We start from the raw sequence: 7,884 nt of genomic DNA, 5'->3' as shown, positions 1-7,884 counted from the left end.
AATGTGCAATAGCGGGATATAAACTCACAATTCTGAGAACAAATGTGTTATTGCGAGTTTATAACTCACAATTGCAAGATATTAACTTGCATTTCTGTGAAGGTATGGAATAAAAAAATAAAGGTAATTGCAACTTTTTTTATCAATTCTGTTTTTATATATTTTTTTCAGAATTGCGAGATGTTAACTCACAATTGCGGTTTATAACTTGAGATAAAATCTTGCAAATTTTGAGAAGGCATGGATCAAAAAAAAACAAACATTCGGTTCGGATGCCAAAAAAAATTTTGGTAATTGCTGCATTATAAGAAACAGCACTCTGCAGTTTGGAATGACATGAAGGTGAGAAAATGATTATTTTATTTTATGTTTCTGATATTATATATATCACAGGTCATAATGTACGCGTGTGTTAGTTCACCCTCATAATGCGTGTGTTGTAGAGTCTGGCCAGTCTCTCGTCCTGAATGTCGCTGTTCTTTATGGCCTCGTGCAGGTTTTTGGCGGCTCTGCTGTAATCACCTCGAGCGCTGAAAACCCACTGCGGAGACAAACCACGGGACTGACAGACGGAGAAAGAGAGATGAGACACTCAGCTCAAACACTGGAGCGTACAGTTCAGTCCTCATATACCTGTGTGTGTGTGTGAGTGAGAGAGAGAGTGTGTGTGTGTGTGTGAGTGAGAGAGAGAGTGTGTGTGTGTGTGTGAGTGTGTGTTTGTGTGAGTGTGTGTGTGTGTGTGTGTGTGTGTGTGTGAGAGAGAGAGTGAGTGTGTGTGTGTGTGTGAGTATGTGTTTGTGTGAGTGTGTCTGTGTGTGTGTGTGTGTGTGTGTGTGTCAGTGAGTGTGTGTGTGTGCGTGTGTTTGTGTGAGTGTGTGTGTGTGTGTGCGCGTGTTTGTGTGAGTGTGTGTGTGTGTGTGCGCGTGTGTTTGTGTGAGTGTGTGTGTGTCTCTGTGTGTGTCAGTGTGTGTCTCTGTGTGTGTGTGTGTGTGTGTGTACCTGTAGCTGAGCGGTGTGCTGGTTGAGTTTGGAGCTGAGCTGCTGCACTGTGTTGCTGTAGCAGGTGACATCCAGTGGCAGGAGTTGATCATGCGACAGTCTGAGAACCATCAGACCCACCAACTCAGCTACAGCTCGACCCACTGACCCCAGACGACCCTGAAGAAGCTCCTGCAGCCGACCCACGCTGTCCAGCTGAGTGTTGACGAACGGGTATGAACGAGCCTCCTGAACACACAGAGACCACTACTATTCCTCACATACACCACTGATTTGTAATGTAGTTGAAAGAAGGCTCTTCTGCTCACCAAGGCTGCATTTATTTGGTCAAAAATACTGTAAAATATTATTGTAATGTAAAACAGCTGTTTTCTGTGTGAATCTCTGTTAAACTGTAATGTATTTCTGTGATGCGCAGCTGTATTTTCAGCATCATTCCTCCAGTCTTCAGTGTCACATGATCTTCAGAAATCAGTATAATATGCTGATCTGCTGCTCAAGAAACATTTCTGATTATTATCAATGTTGAACACAGTCGTGCTGCACAATATTTCTGTGGAAACTGATGCATTTTATTTTTCAGGATTCACAGATGAACAGAAAGTTCAGAAGAACAGCATTTATTTGAAATAGAAATCTTTTCTAACATTATAAATGTCTTTACTCTCACTTTTGAGCAATTTAATGCGTCCTTGATGAATAAAAGTATGAATTCTTCTGAAAAATATATATTTTTTAAACTTAAAATATCAACACAAAATGTTTATTTTTGTGTTTTAGTCAGGTACGTTTTCTATGAGTCATAATCAGGCTCATTTTGGCGTTTTGGAGACATTTGTACACTAAAGTATGATTATTTAAATCCACTCTGTAAAAATTATTATCCAAATAAAGATTGTTGGAGTACATTTTAAGAGAAAAGACTATTTCAGTCTTTCTACTTCAAAATTTCACAATTAATTCAGTGTTACTTACTATTTCTTAGTAATTATTTGTGAAATTTACTTCTGCAATTTCTGAGTAAAAATTGTTTTAAGTAGTGCATTAATTCCAGAGATTTCCAGATAAATTCATCTCAGGAATCTCACTTTACATTTACATTTCCTAATTTAACATATGCTTTAATCCAAAGTGATTTATGAATGAGAATCAATCATGAACAGCGCTCAGAAAAGTAACAGATGTCATGTGACTGATTTTAAACCTGATTCTGACCGACTTTAATAGACATTTAATTGAAAATTAGACATCAGAGTTCACTTTACTTCAGTGAAATGCAGCTGCATGGCAGGAACTCCTCCGAACGCTGTGAAACTGTACGCACCGCTGTTCAGATACAACGGCTTCACTCTGCAGACAAACAAGCACGACAGATGAAAGAGAATCAGAGCGAACCTCAGGAGAGCAGACTCATCTGAACGCAGGGACTCACATGTTCCTCCAGCCGCCCTGCCGCTGCACCAGAGACAGAATCGACTGACCCGTGTGTTTGGGATGCTCCACCTGAGACACACACTCACCGTGAGACATCAGGGATTATTGACTGAGCCCAGCCAGTGCTTCTCAAACCACATGTTTCTGGTTTGTAACATTTCAGAAAGAATCAGAATCAAGAATTTCAGAAACCCCACAGAACTCTGTGAGAAGAAGCTGTAAGACACACAAACTTGTTTGAGGGCTCCTTCGATGAAATCGTAGGAGGACTGGTGTAGACCGAGAGGATATCATCACCTACACACACACACACACACAGAGAGAGAGAGACTGTGTCTGTGTCTGTGTGTCTGTGTTACCCAGTATTGCCTGATCCAGACTGAAATACGCCACAGCTTTCAGGTGCAACATGGTCAGATAACCCTGAAAATACAGAGAGTCACACTGATGCCAACAACACAGTCAACATGTCTGTCTATCTATCTATCTATCTATCTATCTATCTATCTATCTATCTATCTATCTATCTATCTATCTATCTATCATCTGTTGTGAATGTCTGAGTGCACTCCAGCCACCCAGCCACTCAGTAGCACCGACATTCCCAAACTCTCCTCCATCCCAGCTGACGAAGAGCAAACTGCGTCTGGGGTAAAAGCCTGAAGACCATCAGACAGATCAGTGTGTGTGTGTGTGTGTGTGTGTGTGCTTGTGAGAGTCAAATTCTTGCAAGCTTCCTCACAAATACAGTACAATCTCTTTACAATGTCTGGTGCGGATGCTCTTGACTTTCAAAAAGATGTATAAATGGATAAATGTAATTAAATCTATCAAGGCCAAAGGATGTCTGTTAGGGGTTAATGAGGGCAGGCTTGAGTTAACTTTTTTTTAATTCTGAGAATTTCAGAATGAATAATTCTTACGGTTCAGGTTTACAGCTGTATGAAACGGCCAAAAATATTACGGGGAAGGAAAAGATTTCAACATGTTTATAAAAAAAAGAGCATAACTTGTTTGTTTACAAGCAAACAGAGAGAGAGAGACACACACACACACACACACACACAGAGAGAGAGAGACACACACACACACACAGAGAGAGACACAAACACAGAGACACACTCAGACACACACACAGAGCGAGAGAGACACACACACACACAGAGAGAGACACAAACACAGAGACACACTCAGACACACACACAGAGAGAGAGAGACACACACACACACAGAGAGAGAGAGAGACACACACACACACACAGAGAGACACAAACACAGAGACACACACACAGAAAGAGAGAGAGAGACAAACACAGAGACACACACACGCACAGAGGGTTGAGCTATTCTGCTGTCGAAACAGACAGATCTATCTATCTATCTATCTATCTATCTATCTATCTATCTATCTATCATCTGTTGTGAATGTCTGAGTGCAGTTCTGACCTCCAGCCACTCAGTAGCACCGACATTCCCAAACTCTCCTCCATCCCAGCTGACGAAGAGCAAACTGCGTCTGGGGTAAAAGCCTGAAGACCATCAGACAGATCAGTGTGTGTGTGTGTGTGTGTGTGTGTGCTTGTGAGAGTCAAATTCTTGCAAGCTTCCTCACAAATACAGTACAATCTCTTTACAATGTCTGGTGCGGATGCTCTTGACTTTCAAAAAGATGTATAAATGGATAAATGTAATTAAATCTATCAAGGCCAAAGGATGTCTGTTAGGGGTTAATGAGGGCAGGCTTGAGTTAACTTTTTTTTAATTCTGAGAATTTCAGAATGAATAATTCTTACGGTTCAGGTTTACAGCTGTATGAAACGGCCAAAAATATTACGGGGAAGGAAAAGATTTCAACATGTTTATAAAAAAAAGAGCATAACTTGTTTGTTTACAAGCAAACTCCACATTCAAGCCAGATTTATTTCTATAGTGTTTTATACCGTACAGACGGATTCAAAGCAGCTTCACAGTAATAAACAGGAAAATAACAGTGTTAATGTTGTAAAACTAATCAATTATGAAACAAACTCGACTTCAGCAGTAAAGCAGCTCTACAGAAGACAACAGCGGGATTATTCAGATCAAGTGTTGATACCTGAATAAACTACTTTTTTAATTTAGGCCCTCATGAAATCAGTTAGATTTTTTTCCCCAATTTCTGTGTTTTTCCCTTTTTATTTTTCTGGGATTCTGTCAAAAATTGCAGACTTTGAATGTAGGATAAATATAGAAAATTCGTTTTTCTATGTTTAGTATTTATTATTCTTTTTTAATAAATCTGCAAAAATGTCAACAATTCTGTGTTTTTCTGTCAATATGGGGTGCTGTGTGTACATTAATGAGGAAAAAAAATTAACTTAAATGATTTTAGCAAATGGCTGCAATATAACAAAGAGTGAAATATTTAAGGGGGTCTGAATACTTTCCGTACCCACTGTATATTGCCAGCACGAGTTTTCATGTTTTCTAAAACAAAATTCAGCAAAATGAAATCAAGTTTATGCTTTAAAAACAAGAAACAATATCTGCCAATGGGGTCAGAAAAATAAACCCTTAAATTTAAAACTCAGTTTCTCGGAAACCAACACTTATTATCTTCTGTCACTGTCCTCCAGAAAATGTGTCTTGATTTAAGGATGTTTAGATATTTGTAGTGGGGAAAAAAGACAAAATAAAAACTGAAGAAGAACATAATAAAATACATAAAATTTAAATAAATAAATGAAAAATTTATTTAATTTATGAATTATAAAGTCACGTCCTCAAGTGTAAAAATATCATATCTTTACCGTTTTCCACCATGTTGCTGAAGGTTCTGGCTAGCTCCATCAGGAGGGCCGTTCCCACTCCAGACTTCACGGCTCCGGGGCCCCACGAGTCCCTCTGGGCCCCGATGATGATATAGTGATCTGAGAGGAACACACACCGCCGGTTAATACTCATCTGCTGATGTACTGCTCTCTTAATCTCATACGGTGCGCCGGCGGTCTGACCGGGTTCGACTTTGCCCTCGATGGAGGCGAAGATGTTGTTGAGCAGCACTGGCTTCATGGTGTTATAGACGGCCATCTTCACCCTGTGCTCGCTGGGCCCCGTGAAGCCCGGCCCCAAAACACAATGAACGTACGGTAAACGGCCCTGCCAACCCCGCGGACAAGCAGCACCAGACAGCTGACTGAAGACACACACACACACACACACACACACAGAGAGACACACACTCCCTGCGCAACAACACACACTCAGAACACACTACTGATGCACTGCACTGGTTTATGCGCGGTCGCCGTGGTTACCGTGGCCGTTCCCGTGGCGCTGTAGGCGCAGTATCCCTCGCTATCCAATGGAATCTCCTCGAGCTCCGCCCCCTCGGAATCCACCAACCAGAGCGCGTTCCGCTGCGTCCTGTGGGAGCAGGGCAGGCGTGTGATTGGCCGAAGCGACGCTGGCTCGGCCAATGGCAGACGGACGCTCACCTGGAGGGAAACTGCAGCGTGGCGTAGTGCGAGTCGGTCCAGGTGTGATCCATGCGCAGGTTCTGCAGGTTCTGCAGGATTTCTCTGGCCACCGCGTTTCCTTCTGAGGACCCCGGAGGATGAGACGCCCGACTCACACGCCTGAGCGAAAACACCACAACACATCAACTCCAGCAGGACCCCCGCCACAGGTCAAAGGTCAAAGGTCACGCCTGCGTTCATTTAGAAATAAATTAAATATTTTATCTTTGGGGTTTTATTTTGATAGTTTCTATTTTAAATTTTTTATTATAAATTTATAACATTAATATTTAATAAATTATTGGTATTGCTTTTTTTTTTTTTTACAATAATAACATTTTTATTTTACATTTTCATGATTTAATAAATTTTTAGTATGCTTTTTTTGTAGATTGTTTTAATTAAAAAACTTATTTTAATTTGACATTACGATTTAAATTAATTTTTAGTGTTTATATTGTTATTTTAAAATACTATGTTATGATTTAATTTTTAGCAAGTTTTTGTTTTGTTAATTAGACATTTTTATGACTTCAGAAATGTTTAGTAAGTGTTCTATTTTGATTTGCTTTTATTTTAAAATAAATTTATTTATTTTAATTTTATATTTTTATGGTTGAATTTTTAGTAAGTGTTATATTTTGATATTTTGTTTTATTTTAATTGTATACTTGATCATTTGTAGTACATTTTATTATTTAAAAATATTTTGTTACTTTTTTTGATTAAAAAAAGAAAGAAAGCTTTTTTATAATAATTTATTTGTTTAAATTGGGCATTTTTATTATTTAGTTATTTTATTTTTGTATTTTTTTAAATTATTTTAATTTGACATTTTTTTGTGATTTAAGACATTTTTAGTTTTGTTTTTATTTGTTTTTATTTTTAAAATATGTTTTTTATACGCGTATGATTTAATTTTTAATGAATGTTACATTTTGACATCATTAAAAAATTTTTATTTCAAAATATATTTTTTAATGTATATTTTTATTAATTTTTTTATATCAATTTATTTGACATTTTTTAATTCAATGTTTAGTCAAGTCACCTTTATTTCGATAGTGCTTTATAGAACACAGATGATTTTTCAAGCAGTCTTCGAGTAATAAACAGTGAGTAACAGCAGCTGCTGACCTGAGTGTGCTCTCCATCCTCTCCTCCTTCAGGTACTTCTTCAGCATCTCTCGGAGCTCTGCCGTGTACATGACGCCTCCCTCGGCCGAGTGTTGAGCTCCCGCCGCGTCACTCAGAGGAATCAGGTCGCCATCGTTCCCGCACAGACGACACATTCCCCGGAACGCCACGAATCCCAGCAGGAACGCTGTGGACCAGACCGACACTGATCCTAGAGCACTACATATCCCTGGATTAATCAAGTGTCTGAAATAACAACACTGGGGTCACATGACCTTACATTAACACTTACTAAACATGAATTCAATCATACAAATGTCCAGCTGAAACAAATAAATGTTCTAATTACTAATTATAATCACTAAAATTACTAAATTGCTTACTAAACATTAAATCATAAAAATGTCAACTTAAAATTAATTGTAAAATGAAAACAAATAAAAATGAAACACAATAATACAATAATAATAATTACTAAAATGTATGTATTACTAAAAAATAAAAATGTAAATTAAACTACATTATCATTATATATATATATATATATATATATATATATATATATATATATATATCAAAATAAAGCACTTACTAAAATTAATTAAATCATAAAAAAATGTCATAAAATAAATTATTTAAAAATAAAAAAGCAAAATAAAACACTTACTTATAATGAATTAAATCATAAAAACTACAGAATTAAACTAAATTATTTTAAAATGAAACACTTGCATATTACTTACTAAAAATCACACCATAAAAATAAAATAAATTTCTAAATAAAAAAAATCTAAATAAAACACTTATAATTAATAAA

At 37.4% G+C, this 7,884-nt stretch overlaps 1 pseudogene; it reads right to left on the bottom strand.

The window, feature by feature from the left end:
* Positions 1 to 410: 410 nt before the first annotated feature.
* LOC107568961 (transferrin receptor protein 2-like) overlaps positions 411 to 7,884 on the bottom strand; it is a 10,262-nt pseudogene continuing 2,788 nt past the window's right edge.

Source organism: Sinocyclocheilus grahami, unplaced genomic scaffold, assembly GCF_001515645.1.
Source record: "Sinocyclocheilus grahami isolate Dianchi unplaced genomic scaffold, SAMN03320097.WGS_v1.1 scaffold1296.1, whole genome shotgun sequence".
Taxonomy (NCBI): domain Eukaryota; kingdom Metazoa; phylum Chordata; class Actinopteri; order Cypriniformes; family Cyprinidae; genus Sinocyclocheilus; species Sinocyclocheilus grahami.
The sequence above is the reverse complement of the archived record's forward strand: the minus strand, read 5'-3'. Positions and strand labels throughout refer to the sequence as shown.